Source organism: Sus scrofa, chromosome 1 (assembly GCF_000003025.6).
Source record: "Sus scrofa isolate TJ Tabasco breed Duroc chromosome 1, Sscrofa11.1, whole genome shotgun sequence".
NCBI classification, from domain to species: Eukaryota; Metazoa; Chordata; class Mammalia; order Artiodactyla; family Suidae; genus Sus; species Sus scrofa.
The window spans coordinates 245528566-245545086 of NC_010443.5; the positions used below are offsets into that span (position 1 = coordinate 245528566).

Below are 16521 nucleotides of genomic sequence, written 5' to 3' on the forward strand. Positions count from 1 at the left end.
TAGGTATAATAGTTGTGATGAAAGATTAGAAGCTGTGCTTAGCAGTCATATGAGTTGGTACCATGTCTAATACCTGGCTAAACATTCACCCCATGGACAAGACATAATATTCTATAACAGTGTTGAACTTCATTTCTCTGCAGATCTTAGCTTTAAAAAAATGTTGTTGTTGTTGTTTTAAACTGGCTTCCCTGCTCCTATGACTTTAGGAAGACATTCTCCCTAATTGTCCTTTGCTGTCTAGGACTCTGCCCTTGCTAGGTGTCTTAGAGTATAGGTCTCTGGTCAATCTGAATATTCTCTGTTGAAGGATGCTTATATAGTTGTTATAAGGACTAAATGCATTGGGCCCATTCTGCTGCCAAATACAAAATCCCCTATTAACTGCTCTTTAGAGGGACAGGATGGGTAACCAAGGCAGTGGGGATTTCACAGGCCATACCATCTAGAGGAAGTGTCTCTTACTCTGGTTTCTGGTGCTTTCAGTGTCAAAGGAGAATGCTGAGTCATCAAGGGACCAGCAATGGCAGGCATCAGGAAACAAGCAGTAAGTTAGGAAAGGCACCAAAACATGGGAAAGGGCCAGGATCAAATAGGGAGAATTGGAAAACAGGGTCAAGAAATTGTAGAAATGTGGCACCAAGAGAGCCAAGTTCAATGGGTACAGGAAGTTATCCTAAAGTAAGTATGTGGAACAAATATCTTTGTTGATGGCTTGGTTTTATATTCTCTCTACAATATGAGACAATAAAAAAACTTGCTACATTAAAAAATTGTTTGTGATAAAAAAATCACATAACACAATATTCAATATCTTAACCATTTTAAATGTACAGTTTAATAGTGTTAAGTATATTAGCAATGTTTTGCAACATATCTCAGGAATTTTTTTTTTCTACTTGTAAAACTAAGACTCTGCATCCATTAATAACTCTCCACTTCCACTCCCCAAGCCTCTTGGTAACTACCATTCTAAATTTTTGTTTCTACTTTAGATATCTTAAATAAATATTTTTCATTTTGTAGCATTTCATTTGGCATAATGTCCCCAGGTTTCATCCATCTTGCAGCATGTGCAGCATTTACTTCTTTTTTGAGCCTAGGTAATATTCCATTAATATTCTTTATTCATTCGCCCATTAATAGACTTTTGGGTTGCTTCCAACTCTTGACTACTACAAATAATGTTGCAATGAATATATGAGTACAAAAACCTGCTACATTTTAAAGATAAGGATGAGGTGAGCATCTAATTCCAGAAACACCAAAAAGTGAGGCTCATGTCCTCATTTTTTGCAATAGACACAGGATGAGCAAAGAATTTATATTCAAGAATCTGAAGAAAGAGAAACCATTATCACTAAGAAACTAGGCAGATAGGCTAACACATTGAAACCATTATCACTAGGATACAAGGCAGATAAAATACTCAGTGCTTATTGATTGGCTAATGCATCAGACCATATTCTAGGCATTGGATATACAGAAATAAACTGGATTCATAGATTCTTAGACTTCACATTTCATATGGTCTGGGACTGGAGTCCAAGAGACTTCTCCAGGTGAGACTAAAATTATTCTCCTTTCCTCCTGCCTTTAACACATGCATAGTTACTTCATAGCATAAATTTTTAGGATTATTATAGCTGAAAATATGGTTCATTTTGTAAACCTTTTATTGAGTTAAACCTTATATAAAATAAAATTCACAGATATTAACTGCAGATATGATGAATATAAATAAATGTGTCCACCCATCTACTCATCACCTAACTTAAGATACAGAACATGGGAGTTCCTGTTGTGGCTCAGCAGGTTATGAACCCGACTAGTATCCATGAGGATGCCTCAGTCAGTGGGTTAAGGATCTGGCATTGCCGTGAACTGTGGTGTAGCACATGTGGCTTGGATATGGCATTGCTGTGGCTGTGGCATAGGTCCTGCAGCTGCAGCTCTGATTCAGCCCCTAACCTAGGGAACTTCCATATGCTGCAGGTGCATCCCTATAAAACAAAATAAAACAAAAAAAGATAAAGAACATTTTCATCAAACACATTATTTTGATGTCTTCCTGATGACCTGACTCTACTATCCTTTTAAATATCCTGCTTATCTTAGATAATATACCTTGTCTTAAAACTTGGTTTAACAATGATATTATAACTCATGTAGGACAGCTAGGATTGTCTCTCTCTTAGTATTCATCTCACATCTAAGTGTTTAACTCAGGCTAACTGACCTAACAGAAGACCCAATAGCCAGAAAGAGAATGAGCTGTGAAAATTCTTACACTTATCATAAGTAAAGTTATAAATCTTTGTGTGCCTTCTCCAATCCCTCCTTCAATTCTCCAATTTCACATTCTGCCCTGTGCCTTTATGGCCCTAGGCTATTTTTCTTTGTGTGTGTTTAACCCCATATTGGATTTGGTAGCTGAGATGGTGTCTTTGATTTTGTTTTCATTCTTATATGTGAGAATTTTTACCCCAGTTGGCTTCTGTTTTCTCTAGGTAATTGTTCTGCCAGATTACCCTTGGTTTGTGATAGCATACTAATATTGATCTAAGTAGACAATTCGGCTTTAGCAGGACCCCTGAGAGGAAGGTTTTCTGCTGGAGACATTTAGCCCCAGGTTTTGGTGAAGAAGCAGGGCAGTGTTTCCCCCAGGCTTTATTTAGTTACACTCCAAATCTAAGCATACGTCCTGGTTTCCATGAGTGGCTTTGATGTTTCCCAAGCTTCTCCTAAAAGCACATCTATAAAACTACTTTTAGACTTAATCACTTCTGTTCCTGTCTACTCTTATTCAGTTTGGTGTTAGTTCTTAGTAAACTCTTGGGAAGGGTAATTTTATGTCTAAACTCTCAGGGTAATTTACTTCATTTCAAAAGAAACAGGTATATGAAAGACTTCTACTTTGCTAGCCATTCTGCTAAACAAAAAATTCAAAAGTTAAAACAAAAGATATACATGTAAACAAGTCGTTATAGTGAACTTTGAAAAATCCTTTATGAGATAAACATTAAAATGGACTGATCCATACAAGCATCACCATTATCACTGTTTTTCAGTGATGCAACTTGCAGCTTCTCAGGGAGCCTAATGCAGTATGTCCTCAATATAAGAGGCCGATGCCAGGGTCCCTAAAGAATATACAAAAGTAATCTAAGGGGTATATAATTCAAAATTTCCACAGGAATCTTCAGCCTTCTATGAAGGTGAAATATACCAATAATGGATGGAAATAATGTATCTAAACCTGTTTATATTATTTTTCTTTGGGCATCCAAAGCTGCAAGACAGAAACTGTACATATAAGAAATGGCCTCAGAACATTTTCACATACCACATACAAAAGTAAACTCAAAATGGATTTAAGACCTAGAAGTAAAATCTAAAACTATAAAATTCCTAGAAGAAAACATATAGGAAATACAACCTTCAAAATTGGTCTTAGCAATATTTGTTTGGATCAGTCTCCTCAGGTGAGGGAAACACAAGCAAAAATAAACAAACAGGACTTGGAAGCTTTGCACAGTGAAGGAAACCATCAAGAAAATGAAAAGGCAACCTACTGAACAGGAGAAAATATTTGCAAATAATATATCTGATAAAAGGCTAATACCCAAAATATATAAAAACTCATATTATTCAGTATCCAAAAAAACCCAATAACCCAGTTAAAACTAGGCAGAAGTGGATACATATTTTTTTCCAAAGAAGACATATAGATGCTCAACAAACATTTGAAAAGATGCTCAAATCACTAATCATAAGGGAAATATAAATCAAACCCACAATGAGCTATCACCTTATACCTGTCAGAATAGCTATCATCAAAAAGACAGGAAATAGACCAGGATGTCCAGCTTGAGAGTGGCCACTTGTTTATCGCGTTCAGTGAAAGAATGATTTTAAAATGGGTGATGTTGAGAAGGGCAAGAAGATTTTTGTTCAGAAGTGTGCCCAGTGCCATACTATAGAAGAGGGAGGCAAGCACAAGACTGGACCAAACTTCCATGGTCTGTTTGTGCAGAAGACAGGTCAAGCTCCTGGATTTACTTACACAGATGCCAACAAGAACAAAGGCATCACCTGGGGAGAGGAGACACTGATGGAGTAGTTGGAGAATCCAAAGAAGTACATCCCTGGAACGGAAATGATCTTTGCTGGCATTAAGGAGAAAGGGAAGACTTGGTAGCTTATCTCAAAAAAGCTACTAATGAATAATAGTTGGCCACCACCTTATTTATTACAAGACTGAAATCTCATGACTTTTATATGTGTACCATATTTAACTTGATCTCATACACTAGAATTCAGATCATGTATGGCTGATGGAATGTTTCTGTTGGATGGTCCTGATTCAAATAAGATTGGTTGATAGCTAAATGAATTTTAGTAGCAAAATTCCAGTTTAACAAGTGCTATCACTGTTTTCCCTTTCTACAGAGATGATTAAACTTGAATATGAAATGTTAAACTTTCCAGGAAGATAGTGAATACCTTCTCAAAACCTATAGGAGATTGGTTTTATATTTACATTTCTATAACTGGTTATATTAATATATTTAAATACAGAGAAGCTTCTGACACTGTCTCATAGAACACAGCAAGATTCACCTGTGTTTCAAATTGTGTTCACTAGCCTGTTAAGGCATGAGCTGAAGATAAACTGAAAATGCCCACTGTATCTTTGGCCTTAACTATGCCAATTTCATCAAAATTCTATCTAAAGTACTGCCTTTTACCCATTAAAAGGCATTTTATTGTGGTTTATGTACAGCATCAAACAAAGAATATTTAGCATTTCTCACATTTTATAGATGATCTTTAAGATTGGATGCTTTTAAAATTCAGTCTGGCAAGATATGTTAGCAAATTTTGCTTGTGAATTCTTACAAAGTCAGGCTGTTATCATTCAGGATTGTCTTTTAGATAGATATTCAAAAACATAACTATAGAACTACTAAAAATGTGTGATCAATAATGGTGCTTTTGCCAACTCATGGAAGGTTTAAAGTAGGGGAGCTATATCATCAGCACAGATTTGTAAATTATCTGATCATAAGGCTTAGAAATTAAAAACAAAATCACAGATCATGAAAAAAAAAGACAGGAAATAACAAGTGCTGGGAAGGATGTGGAGAAAAGGTAACCCTAGTACACTGATGAAAATGTGAACAGGTACAGCCACTATGGAAAACAGTATGAGTTCCTTAAAAAATTAAATTCAAAACTCTTACATGATCTGGCAATTCCACTATTGTGTATATATCCAAAAGAAAACAAAAACATTAATTTGAAAAGATATTGCACCCCAATGTTCATAGCAGCATTATTTACAATAGCCAAGATATAGAATCAACCTGTGACCATCAATAGATGGATGAATAAAGAAGAGATTACATATATGTATACATATAATATATACATACACACACATATGCATATATATCACCTAGAGCACGGTAATTCCCCCAAGAGACGGTTAGTAAAATTGTCATATTTTCTGTTTTCTGTGTTGATCAATAAATATGATTTTTTTCTCTCTTTTGAAAAACAAATAAAAATAATATTTCAAAATATGTGATGATAACTTTACATATGTCTATCAATTTTGTTATGTTTGCCCTTAGATTTTCAATTTAATTCCCGCTAAGATTTTTGGGTATGTTATGGTTAGGAATTTCCTATTGCCTCTCTAAGAATATACTTGTTAGTCCCAGTTTCTTCCTCAAGAGAGAATCCTTCCCTCAAAAGTATGGCATCATCGGCATGATAAAATTATTACAACAGAATAAAACAGAAATCATAACCTAGTATAAGAGAAAATGCATGCCATTGTAGTTAGAGATTGAGGGGGAATATAGAGATGTTTGTGTGTATTCATTCATTATCTAGCTCTGCTAAATTATTTGTGACAACTGTTTTGTAAATGGCAGCAAGGTCTGTTGTGAGGAGTGAGGAGGAGACACCCTTAGTAATCAGATCACTAAGACCAGATTTGCTCACCTAAGGGGTCTAGATTTTAGGTAAGAGCATTTACTGGAATGGCCATCTTGTGTTTCAGGTCCCTTTCAAGGTGGACTGACTGAGTGAGAAACTAGAAATAATAAAAAAGATGTGCAATGTCTAGATGAGGGAATCTGAGGGACTATTTGAAGAGGGGAGAAAGTAAGGGAATAAAAAATGTGTGGGAAGGGAGTGGAGGTTGCTGGTGTGAGCTCAGAGGTTATTGAAAGGTATTAGAAACCATTCTTCCAGTGCTAAACTTAAGAAGTGGCATTTACAAAGCAGTATCATGGGGAGTTCCCATCATGGCTCAGGGAAACAAATCTGACTAGAATCCATGATGACACAGGTTCGATCCCTGGCCTCACTCAATGGGTTAAGGATCCAGTGTTGCCATGAGCTGTGGTGTAGGTCACAGAGATGGCTTGGATCTGGCATTGCTGTAGCTGTTACTTATGCCAGCAGCTGTAGCTCCAATTCAATCCCTAGTCTGGGAACCTCCATGTGCCACAGATGCAGCCCAAAAAAGACAGTAAAAAAAAAATAGTATTATGCATGTGTCATTCTCATGCCCTGTACTCAGACCAGTTGGCTCATATTCTTTTTTACGATTTCAAGTGAATTCAACTCTTCTCACTAGAAAATGTTTTGAAATAGACAAATAAGGAAAATGATAGTTTAACTGAAGTAAATATCACCACTGGTAATCATTTTTTCATTATATCTTTATCCCTAAGGATATTAATGAATTTACTTCTCAGTAATAATTCCTTTTGCTCTTTATTCAGTTACCTTATGTTGAACACTGTCTAGTGCCTATACTCTTGGAGGTGACAAAAATAGAAACTGGTATATAACATTAATCTTTGGATATGATCAAATATTCTAAATAATATTAGCAAAATATTTCCAACAACACACAAAAGATATTGACGATTTCCTAGTCTGTTAATGTTCCAAACATAAAAGAGTTTAAACTGCAAATTCATATTAAAGGCTCACCTGGGTGTACACTACTTATTTCAATTTGTGGGATACTCTATTTTCAAGTGCATTATATTGAAGAGAAACATAATAGTATGGATTTATAATGTTAATGAAAATGTGAGACTTTCATGTATTTTCATTCTAGAAATATTCTGACAGCCTTAAAATATCTATTCTGAAATCTAATACATGTGCAAAAATATTTATAATTTTTAGATAGGGAAAAGAATTGCAAATTAAAGCCCACCAATCTGAAATTGGCATGTGAATTTATCAAGGTCACCAGTACAAGGTCAATATAATTCTGTATACTAATAGCAAATATTTGGGAAATGTAAGGAAAATTTAATTCATACAGCATCAAATAATCAGATTCCAAATATCAAACAATATTTAAGAATCCCTTACCAAAAATACTTTATGATTGCTGAAAGCAAAGAAGATCTAAATAAATGGAGAAATGGACTATGTTTGTGGTTTGGAAGATTCAATACTAAGATTTAACTCTCCCCCAATTGATCTGCAGCTTGGATGCAATCACAGCAAAATTCCCCGTAGAATTTTTTATACAAGTTGACATGTTGGCTCTGCTTACATTGGATTTCATATCTTGTTGTTTTTTCTAGTTTCATAAGATGGACCCTTAGATCATTAATTTGAGGTCTTTCTTCTTAGTACTGTAACATCTATAAATACTGCTTAAGCAGCATCTCATACATTTTGATATATTGTCTTTTCACTTTCATTTAATGCAAAATACATTCAAATTCCCCTTTGGATTTTTTCTTAGAAGTGTATTATTTAAGTTCCAGCCTTGCCATAAGCTGTGTTATAGGTCTCAGGTGTGGCTTGGATCCCCTGTTGCTGTGGCATAGGCTAGCAACTGCATCTCCTGTTTGATCCCTAGCCTGAGAATTTCCATATGGCAAAGGTGTAGCCATAAAAATAACAACAACAACAACAACAACAACAACAACAACAAACAAACATTTTTTTTAGCAGGATGTCTTAGAGTTAACTGTTCCAGGTAAATTTTCTCAGATTATGCATTGGACTGTGTATGTAGGGAGACTGAGATTTTGCTTTATTTTTGGACTGTTTTCTTGGACTATAGATTTAAACATTAGTTTCATTCTTATGTTTCATGTTTATTCAAGGACTCAATTTTAAATATGTTGTAATATATTCTTCTATCTTTTATTACTATCTTATCTTTTTAGTACCTTCTACTTTATTTTTCTCAATTTTTTAGTCATTCAATAAACTTTTCTGCTCTTCTGTATTTTTCTGTAAAATTTTTGCTTATGAATTTCTTATTTGCACTATTTGTTTCAGAATATTTAATTTAGTTGAAATGTTGTATGATAGCCTTTCTATGATTTGGGGTCAGTATGTTGGGGAGAATATTCATTTGCTGAATGTCTTTTTATATATATAATGATTTTTATTTTTTTCCATTGCAGCTGGTTTACCGTGTTCTGTCGATTTTCTACTGTACAGCATGGTGACCCAGTTACACATACATGTATACATTATTTTTTCTCACATTATCATGCTCCATCATAAGTGACTAGACATAGTTCCCAGTGCTACACAGCAGGATCCCATATTAGATTTATATGTGTGTGGTCTGCTATTTTCTGCTAATTTTCAAATAACTTATATTCCTCAGAAATATCACTTGAATGTAGATAAAAAGTGTGGGATTTGAGTGGTTTCCTTGTTCAGGAGATTCCACTTCTTTTGGTATAGTGAACATTTTTATTTTTGTTTTGTTTTTGCTTTTTAGGGTCACACTTGTGGAATATGGAAGTTCCCAGCTAAGTGTTGAATGGGAGCTGTAGCTGCTAGCCACAGCCACAGCCATAGCAATGTCAGATCTGATCTGTGTCTGTGACCTGCACCACAGCTCATGGCAATGCTGGATCCTTAACCCACTAAGCAAGGTCAGAGATCAAACCAATATCCTCATGGATATTGTCAGGTTTGTAACCCACTGATCCACAAAGGAAACTCTAAAAAAATTTTTTTTAATAGTTGGATTCCTTTTTGTGCAAGGAAGGGTTGATACTTCTGGATTTTTATACACTTTTCTTTCTGCATGACCCTTAATTTCTAACATTTGCTTGGTTCTTTGCCTCTACAACTTAACATCCAAGAATTTCTCTTTTCTCTAGAAGTGTTGCTTTCCCAAGACTGCTTTCTCCACTCCTATGAACTTTCAGTTCCTTTCCTTTTGATACTTGGACAGGGATCTGATCTAAGAGGTCTCGAATATATTCTCAATATTTTCCAACTCTGGTTAAAAGTCACCTTTTTTCCTTCCCAGTCTCAGCTTCTACAGGAATTATGAAGAAGACCTTGCAATTTTCAAATGCATGTTTATATTCTTACATATAACTTGCATTTTATAGAATTTTCTTTTGTTAGAGTGATTTATTTTTTTAATTTGTAAAAGTATTTTTATTACAGTTGATTTACAATGTTGTGTAATTTCTACTCTGCAGTATATTGACCTAGTCATTCTTTTTCTCAAATTATCTTCCATCATGTCTATTCCAAAAGACTGGATATAGTTCCCATGCTATACAATAGGACCTCATTTCTTATCCATTCTAAATGTAATAGTTTGCATCTTCAAACCTCAAACTCTTCAACCATCCCACTTCCTCCATCTCTTCCTTGGCAACCACAAGTCTATTTTCTATGTCAGTGAGTCTGCTTCTATTTTGTAGATAGGTTCATTTTTGCCATATTTTAGATTCCATATATAAGTGATATCATATGATACTTGTCTTTCTCTTTTGGACTTACTTCACTTAGTATGAGAATCTCTGGTTACATCCATGTTGCTGCAAATAGCATTATTTTGACCTTTTTATGGCAGAGTAGTATTCCATTGCATATACATACAACAGCTTCTTAATCCATTCTTCTGTCGATGGACATTTAGGTTGTTTCCTGTCTTGGCTATTGTGAATAATACTGTAGTGAACATATGGGTGCATGTATCTTTTTCACTGAAAGTTTTGTCCAGATATATGCCCAGGAGTGGGATTGCTGGATCATATGATAGTTCTACATTTAGTTTTCTGAGGAACCTGCATACTCTTTTCCATAGTGGTTGTACCAATTTGCATTCTCACCAACAGTGAAGGAGAGTCCCCTTTTCTCCGTACCTTCTGTAGCATTTATTTGTAGACTTGTTAGTGAAGGCCATTTTGACTGGTGTGAGGTGGTGCCTTATTGTAGTTTTGATTTGCATTTCTCTAATAATTAGTGATATTGAGCATTTTTTCATGTACCTAATGGCCATCCATATGTCTTCTTTGGAGAAATGTCTATTTAGGTCTTCTGCCCATTTTTTGATTGGGTTGGTTGTTTTTTTGTTGCTGAATTGTCAGAGTTGTTTTTACATTTTGGAGATTAGGCCCTTGCTGGTTGCATCATTTGCAAAGATTTTCTCCCATTCTGTGGATTGTCTTGTTTCTTGAGTGGTTTCCTTTGCTGTGCAAGAGCTTTTAAGTTTAATTAGGTCCCATTGGTTTATTTTGTTTTTATTATCATTATTCTAGGAAGTGGATCAATTTCTCTTAGTTAAGTTATACATGTAAGGCATGGATAGTTTAGTTTGTTCTTCTTATTAATCTGTATGTTTGAGAATACAGGAAGAGACAGAGGTTAAGGTGGCTGCCATTATCTCATGGGATCCTAAAAACTCTAAAGAATTATTATTTTTACTATGAAATTCAGACCCAAAGATGTGATCATACAATTTTGCAAGTAACATTGCTCATTTATTTTTATTTTTTTAATCAAAGTATAGTTGATTTACAAGGTTGTGTTAGTTTCAAGTGTATAGTACAATGATTCTGTTTGTATCTGTATCTATATTTATTTATATAGACATATAGTTTCAGTTTCAGAAATAGGCCCATAGACATAGAAAATGAACTTATAGTAACCAAAAGGGAAAGTGGGGGATAGATAAATCAGGAGTTTGGGATTAACATATACATACTACTATATGTAAAATAAATAAGCAACAAAGACTTACTGTGTGGCACAGGGAACTGTACTCATTATTCTGTAATAACCTATAAGGGAAAAGAATCTAAAACATTGCTTATTGAAAAAATAATGGATCTTTGGAATCCATCATATCTATACTAATATCTCAGTTGTATTGCTTACTGTCTATGTCAGCTTAACCTTCATGTCTTCATCTATAAAAAGCAAATAATTATCTCAAAGGCTATTGTTAAAGCTAAATGATATAATAAATATAATTTACTTAGTGCATTATAGGATATTTCCTTTCCCACTTAGAGAGCATAGCCTTAATAATAAATGTACCTGCTAAGTGGAATCAAGAAAGGATAGCTTATAATGAGTTGGGGAAAATTATTTTAAAAGATTTTATTAATGTCTGTCATTATACACATCTACTGTTATTCAAAAAGAGAGCCCTGTCACTTTAGCTACACTTGTAGTAGAGGTCATTCTGTTGATGTAACATATGGCTGCTAGGTGGATTAGGATATTTATTAATTTGCTTTTGATAAAAGGAAAAATCAGGATGGCAGATTAGAATATTATGGGAAAACACGTCCTTGCTCCAGTGAATGGTCTCCTTGAAATTGCTTTTCAAATTTATTGTTCGAAGACAGCAGTTTTTTTCTGAAAGTTTGGCATGAAATATGTTATTAAAAAAGAAATTATTTCTTAACCACCTTTGTTCAGAAGTATATAGGGAATAAGATCGTAGAAAGTGTAGAGGAAATCATGTTTTGTCCTTTCAGAGTCTTCATGAGTCAATGCTTTTCTAGAACTATCTTTTTCTTCCTTTATTGCACTAACAATATTAACCCAAATTATAAAGGAAGAAAATCATCAATAATCCCTATAGCTCAATAAACAAGACAGTTTACCTGTTTCCTTCATATTTTATAAATATGTTTACATAAATTTTAAGTGTAAAGATTGTAGCTGAGCCTCAACTTTTGCAGTTTGCCTTTACAAAATGATTTATAAGCACACTCTAGAATGATATAAACAATTTGAGCATGGACAGAGACTCAAAGAAAATAGCAACATTGTTCAGGAAGATGTAATAATGAATGATTTTTCCCTTTTCAAAAATATGCTCTTCTAATGTTAAATTTCTTTCCTGTAACCTTATACTATCCTTTATTTAAGCCAATCTATTCAAAATATCAGCATCCCAACAAATGATCAACATAAATATTATGAGTGATATTTCACATTCATTTTTTTTGTACAATACAAAAACCCACCCTGTATTTTACACTTGCAGCATCTTTCAATTCAGTCCAGCCACCTCTGAAATGCCCCCTAGCCATCTGTGGCTATTGTATGAGATGGGATTGTTCCAGATAGTAGATACTCAAGTTCATGCAGCCTGTGAATCAATCATCACAATTTCCAAGTCTTATTATTTATTACTCTATGAATACATTGTTTCCTTAATGAGATGATACAAAGAGTGGCATCTCATTTATATGACTCTATTAGGGAACAAAATATGAAGAACAGACCACTCTAAGCATCTAGGGAATTATTTTTACAATTTGAAAGACCCATTTTTGTATCTTGGAATCAAGTCTGTCTTTACTGCTTGAAATCTAAAGAAACAAGGTTGAATTCGCAAAGCAAATTCACACAAATCATAGATCATAACTGCATCGAAATTGACTAAACATAAGTAAGGAATAGGAGGGGGAGGGAGTGGGAGGGATGGGGAGCTTGGACTTATCAGACACAACTTAGAATAGATATACAAGGAGATCCTGCTGAATAGCATTGAGAACTTTGTCTAGATACTCATGTTGCAACAGAACAAAGGGTGGGGGAAAAATGTAATTGTAATGTATACATGTAAGGATAACCTGACCCCCTTGCTGTACAGTGGGAAAATAAAAAAATTTAAAAAAAAACACTCCCTACAAATAAGTCCAGGACCAGATGGCTTCACAGGTGAATTCTACCAAACATACAAAAGGAACTTATACCCATCCTCTTTAAACTTTTTCAAAGGCTGAAGAAGGAACACTCCCAAAGACAGTCTATGACACCACCATCACCATAATTCCAAAACCAGACAAAGATACCACCAAAACAGAAAACCATAAGCCAATATCTTTGATGAATATAGACTCAAAAATTCTCAACAAAATTTTAGCCAACTGAATCTAACAACATGTAAAAAAAAATCATACACCATGTCCAGGCATCTCTTTTTTGTGTGTGGCTTTAGCACTGCCAAGTATCTCAGGAAATGTTGAGGAGAGACTTCCCTGTGTCTGGACAATGATTGTGGCAGAGAAAACTGTTGCTCACCAATATTTGTGTTTCTGGACACACTGACAATGTATCGTAACCAGGCCTGTTAGAGTTAATGAGGTTTTGCAGCTGAATTGTGGCCAAGGAAATGTAGATGAACAAATGTGATGCACCACTTCCAGTCCTGGTGGCTGTTTCTAAACCTCTCGTGCCCCCCCTCCAGATAGACAGACAGACACACACACACACACCTAACTGACCACAGAGAACAGAATTCTCCATCTGATGTGCTCTAGACAATGAAATGAATGGGAAATAAATCTTTAATTAAGCCTCAAAATAATTGAATTGTTTACTATGGCAGTTAGTCAAGTCTTTATCTAAAAATAGCATATAAGGAGTTCCCACTGTGGCTCAGCAGTAATGAACCCAACTAGTATCTGCGAGGACGTGGTTCCAATCTCTGGCCTTGCTCAGTGGATTTAGGATCCAGCATTTCAGTGAGCTGTGATGTAGGTTGCAGATGTGGCTTGGATCTGGCATTGCTGTGGTTGTGGCTCAGGCCAGTGGCTACAGCTCCGATTTGACCCCTGGGAACTTCCACATGTCACAGCTATGGCACTTAACAAAAAAAGTTAAAATAATAAAAGAAGAACTGTAAAAGCCCACTTTTCCTTATCTGGAAGGTAATATAGAATTAAATAATTTATATACCACTTATTTTCAGAGAGCTCCTCAATTATAATTAAGAAATTGTCACAATCCCTCATGAGGAAAGATGTACTTTCCTTCTCATTTTAGGCTAGAATTTGGGGCAATGAAAAATGAATTGCAGCATACCCAAAAGCAATAACCATTCCACAAGGGTGCAGAATTCATTTGTTAGAAATCAAAAGCTAGAACGACTATGTTTTACGTGTATAATGCTCAAATTCATTAGAAATGCACAAGTCAGTTTTCTCTGCTTAACATTTTAAAAAATTTACTAAGGTGCCCTTCTTGATGAATGCCACTACCCTTTTTAACCACTGTACTATGTTCCTGGACAAAACATATGGCTGTAGAAATAGCACAGGCATATTAAAAATATCAAATTGCTCAGTATTTTTTAACTTAAAAGTTCTTACACATTTTCATTTCCAAATAAAATTAGAATGATAATTTCACGCCTCTGAAGTGCAATGCCTTCTAATTAAGTTTTTCTGTCTCTAATACATATTGGAAATGAAAAACTAAAAAACCTCACATTGATTGATTACAAGCACATGTACAGAGTATCCAAAGCCAATGAGAAAAAGAAAAAATATATTATTCAATTCTCCAATGCCTTTCTAGAAAACTGGAGAGCCTTGTATATGTGGAGTGAAGTAATGCCTGAGGGTATGCAGGTTTGCTTATTTGAGCAGCAACCAGGCTAACTTTTCCTGAATAAGAATAGGAAATTAAGCAGAGATGGGGAAAAAGATCTGGAAACAAATAAAAGAAAGCGTGGACAGATGAAATATTGAGTGGAGAAAGGTGAAGCTGGAAAATCCCCTAGCTATTAGAAAAGCTAAGAATCTTAAAAAGGAAGATTTGAAAATAGTGTGTGTGAACTGAAATTTGGCACTTGCTGTCAGCCTCTACGTGGATTAAATCCTGAGCCACTGCAACTGCTGACCCTCAGCACTGCCTGAGCAGAGCTCAAGATTATCAGGAATGAGATACTTTGGGCTCTGGGAAACTGGAAGAACAGGTCTTCAGATAGTCAGATATTTTTAGGAGAGGATTTTATGTGCCCACTTTTGCCTCTCCTCACATCTAGGAAAACACTAAGATTCTTCATGGTGATGTGTGCTCCTTGTGATTAGGAGTAACCTTCGCGAAACCAGCAACAAATTTTGTAAAATGTGTGTGTGCATGGCTGCATGCACCTCTCCCTCACCTTTGTCATATAAGCTGATATTATTTCCCCTGCCTCTTTGGGGCGGTATTTCATAGTCATCTGTGAATGCAGCCATCTCCAAGGGTGAGAGCCAGCCTGCAGACTGAAAACTCAGTTGCATAGTAAAGGAATGATTTCAGCGAGCTCAGAACTCTTGTTCCTGCTACCTGCCCTTTGTGGTAAAAACTCCTAGATATCCTAGGTCCCCTCTCACCTCCTTGGAGTGGTTTTTCAGGACTACCTGAGATGCTGTCTCCCAGGTTTAAGTCCTAATTTTGCCCCAAATAAAAATTAACTCTCAACTTTAAGGTTGTGCTTTTAAGTTACCATATGCTATTGAATATGTGATAGAAAATGCTTCTTTGCCTTTCCTATGGAAGCTTCAGTAATGTCTATGTTTCTGACTATTGTTTCTTCTGGTGAGGGAGAAATTCTAAGTCCTGACTCTAGGAGTGTGCAAAGTGAAGAAAAAAAAAGATCTGAACAATAGCTGGGTAAGGTTGATGAGGGTCAGATCTTGGTTGACAATGGACCTTCTACTTATGGAGTCAACAAGTTTTTACCAAACTCCACCACCAGTCTGTCTCCAATAATCATGTCTCCCCTCCCTCTACTCACTCCAGAACTTTCCTTGCAAGGAAAGAATATCACAATATTCTTGGCACAATATGAAGAGTAAGGAAGGCTACCATAAATTTGATTTCAAAATCTTTGAATCTGTTTCTCTTTTGTAAGTTCTTTTGCATCATCTTTTATTAGATTCCACATATTAATGATCTCATATGTTAATTTGTCTTTCTCTGACTTACTTCACTTAACATGATTATTTCTGGGTCCATCCATGCTGCTGCAAATGTCATTATTTCATTCTTTTTTATGGCTGAGTAATATTCCACTCTATAAACCATGAGGAGTGGGATAAGATAGAGGTTTGAATTGACATATACACAGCTATGGGTAACAAGGACCTACTGTATAGCACAGGGTAAACTATTCAATACTGTGTCATAACCTGTATGAGAAAAGAATCTGAAAAGAAATGGATATATGTATAGGTACAACTGATTTTCTTTATTGTACTCAGGAAACTAACACAATTTTGTAAGTCAACTGTACTCCAATAAAATTCATTTTAAAAAAAAGAATCAGATGCAGATAAGTAGCTAATAAAATTGAAATGTCTGTTAAAAAAAAAAAAAGAGCAAGGAAGGCTAGCTCAGTAAAGAACCCTGTGCTTATTTCCTGGAGATTCTCCTTCCCAAGACTCTCACTGAAGCATAAACCCTCTGATA

General features: G+C 35.2%; 1 pseudogene; it reads left to right on the forward strand.

The window, feature by feature from the left end:
* Positions 3768-4434, forward strand: LOC106509222 (annotated as a pseudogene).